The 3,444-nt window shown below is 39.4% G+C and overlaps 1 non-coding gene across 1 annotated transcript; it reads left to right on the top strand.

Annotated features, from left to right (window-relative positions):
- The first annotated feature begins 726 nt into the window (after positions 1–726).
- Positions 727–835, top strand: LOC136478705 (small nucleolar RNA R71). The gene has a single exon (XR_010764421.1). It is a non-coding gene; the product is annotated as a small nucleolar RNA R71 (small nucleolar RNA).
- Positions 836–3,444: the final 2,609 nt, after the last annotated feature.

Here is a 3,444-nt window from a genome sequence, read left to right as displayed (position 1 = left end):
CGGCTGCCCCAAAATCATACCTTTGTCGGATGGAGGAACAGCAGCTGCCAGCTGAGCTATTTGTGATTCTATCATTTTATTAAAACTATGCTGATTCTTAATGGCAGAAGCAAAGGTATCATTCTAGTACTTATGTTCTCTAGTATTTTATCATTGGAAGCTATTTTCTTAGACATCTGATCCATAAGTCTAGATTGACCAGCAACTAACTCTCTCAAAAGTGGTTGATTGAAATTATTATAATTATTACCTTGAAAGTTACCTTGGTAGTTACCTTAGTAGTTTGGCCTCTGTTGCTGATTCCATCCTTGATTCTGTTGAGGACGATAATTGTTGTTATTGATGTAATTCACATCCTCTTGAGTTTCAGGATAGTTGCTCCCTAAATGCCCTGTGTCACCACACACTTCACAGGTCATGCGGGAATCATAAATGTGCATGACTTCTTTCTTCTCACTAACTCAGTCCTCGAGCTTCTTCATTAGCAGGTCCATCTTAGCAGACAACATGTCTACCTCCTTGAGTTGATGCATTCCTCCTCCTCTCTTGCGAGGCTGAAGTACAGTTCTTCATTCTAGCTTTGATTGAAGGCCATCTTTTCAACAAGAGCTATTGCATCTCTAAGGTTAAGTGATAGAAAAGCACCTCCAGCAGTAGCATCCATTGTCTCATGGGTACTAGTGGTCAACCCATGGTAAAAGGTCCTACATGAGTAGCCAGTTCTCCATCCCATGATCAGGACATTCTGCAATGTAGTCTTGAAAGCGTTCTCATGCCTCAAGGATAGATTCATCATGATGTTGCTGAAAACTTGAGATTCTCCCATGTAGAGCACTGGTCTTGCCTATGGGAAAGAACTTTGCTAGGAAGGCAGTGGAGAAGTTATCCTATGTAGTGTTTCTTTCTTTGTTGGCGTAAAACCACTGTTTTGCCTTCCCTAAGAGTGAAAACAGGGAAAAGGCGGAGTAGAATAGCATCCTTGGTTACTCCCTTGATAGTGATGGTGTTGCAGATCTCCAAAAAGTGTTGGAGATGTGCACTTGCATCTTCATGTGCCTTTCCACAAAACTGGCTGGCTTGTACCATGTTGATGAGAGCAGGCTTGAGCTCGAATCCATTGTCTACAACATTGACTTCAGATCTGGTATAGATGTTGTCTATAGTTGGAGCAGAGAATTCACAAAGACTCTTGTTAGCCATGGCTTCAAATTCTGGTGTTAAGCTTCGCCTTATATGATTGTCCTCCGACTCTAAGCTGGTACTCTCTTAAGTTTAGCCTTAGTTTTCTTGAGTAGCGCTTCTGGATCATCAATGAAGTTTGTTGGTAGGTTGAAACCAATCATACATTACCCTACATAAGATACACAAGTAGACAAAACAAGGGTAAACCTATTTGAGCAGAGGTCAATGGTTATTTCAATCACATCAATTAATATAAGTTTATCAATACTTCCTGTGCTAGCTACCTTCCCCGGCAATGGCGAAAGAAATGCTTGTTGGTATTTATTAACTCCTCACTTGTTTTAGTAGTCACCTATTAATTACCTACACCTCTTGCATTACTAAACTAGGTTGTCATCCCCAGTGATGGTGCTAGAAATGTTTGTTAGTACTATCTAGCATTACTACAAGAATAATACTAAATAGATGTTTATCATTTTATGTGACTAGAAAGATATAAAGATATGAATGGAAAAGGATTCTGCAAGTGGATAGATAATTATACCATTGTAGCACAACACTCGAGAGTATACTAGGTATCATATTTATATTTTACCACAGGGAAGGTGTAGCTTTAGACATGTATTGATAACTTATAACATTAACTAAGAAATAAACCATAACCAATAACTCTACTCATAATAGGGGTAAGTCACATGATAAGATGTATGCGATAAGCACTGATCAAGCATTATAATAAATAAATCACTCAGAGCACTCCTACCTAGGCAATAGCATAGTCAAGTTAGAATATTAGAGGAATAATTCCTAAGTCATCCTTAACTATAAGTCAAAGCAATGTTGATTAGTGCAATTACACCTAGTAATCCTAGCTAAGATCATCATTACATCCACACATAAGGGGCATTACTTAGGGAAGTTTGAGTACAGAAACCTCTCCCTTCCTTCGTAACCAGGCCCTACTTCCTCAACCTATACTCGGGGAGTGGACTACAAAGGACTCAACAGGAGTGTCACATCCGCGATCTACCATATAACCCAGAATATAGAGTGTATTCACAGGTAAAGAACATGGTATCTTATTAGGGTGAATGCTATACAAATTTATGTATAAACACAATGATAAACTAACTATACTAAGCATATAATCAAAGTAAATAATGAACATTGCAACCAAGAACATGAATAAGATGAATACTATATTGTGTTGACAATTGTACCAAAGCATATAAAAATAATGCAGATACAACGAGAGAGGGGTACAAGAATTATACCGAACCAAGCTCTAGACGATGTCGGGAATCCAAGCAAAGATCTGCTTGCCTCCCTCTAGACCTAGCCTAACTAGCTATGCCCTAGAAACTAGAGGAGCTCTGAGGTTATTAGGGTTTCTGGCTCTAGATGACTTGATCTCAAATGACTTATGCCTCAGGGGGTGGCTGGGGTCTCCTTATATATCCCAGAGGGTCCAACGTGAGCCCTTGGATCAAACCGACTTGAAGAACGGCGTAGATGCAGTCTAGGGAGGCGGTGGAGGAACATTCTAGAAGCTAACAGGCGGGGGCCACTACCAGGGATCAGGCGGCACTAGGGTGGGGCTAGCCAGTCCCACCTGGTGGCCTCTCGAGCTCTGCCTCAAGGGGTTAGCTCTTGGAGTCCTTTGGAGTCTTCTAGAATAGTGTTCGTCGTGGTTAAGTTCCTTTTCACGTTTTAATCCCCCTTTCTAGTTTTCTGGATATACCTTGTAGAAAATACAAATTCACCAAAACTTATGGAAATTGTTAGTTTAAACCCCTAAGTTTCTATTGGTGATCCATTTCAAGCATTTCATCAAGTTATGTTGATGGTTTAATATGGTAGATAACTACCGTCAATAGTATGAGAGATTGAGAGATTTCTTGCTCTCTAAAGGGTTCAAGATGGGAAAGGTTGACACTAATCTAGTGGTAGCATATAACATGTTTGTGGGCTTGTGAACCTAGTGTTTGATCTAGAAAATGAGCTATAAGTGTTTAACTCAATATGGTACAAGATAACCCTTATTTGGAGGTGTGAAGAAGCTTGTTCTTGCATCAAACTAAGTTAAATATCTTTGGCAAATAATATAGATTGAACCAAATTTAGGAAAATGATCCTTACTAATAATGGTTTCACACAACCTATCTAAAATTTGAGTTCACCTTTTGTGGTCATTGATGACAAAGGGGGAGAGAATTTCCTAAAGTTATTGCAAAAGGGGGAGAAGTAACACAAAGATAAGAT

The sequence above is a fragment of the Miscanthus floridulus genome, chromosome 8 (assembly GCF_019320115.1).
Source record: "Miscanthus floridulus cultivar M001 chromosome 8, ASM1932011v1, whole genome shotgun sequence".
Taxonomy (NCBI): Eukaryota; Viridiplantae; Streptophyta; class Magnoliopsida; order Poales; family Poaceae; genus Miscanthus; species Miscanthus floridulus.
The sequence above is the reverse complement of the archived record's forward strand: the minus strand, read 5'-3'. Positions and strand labels throughout refer to the sequence as shown.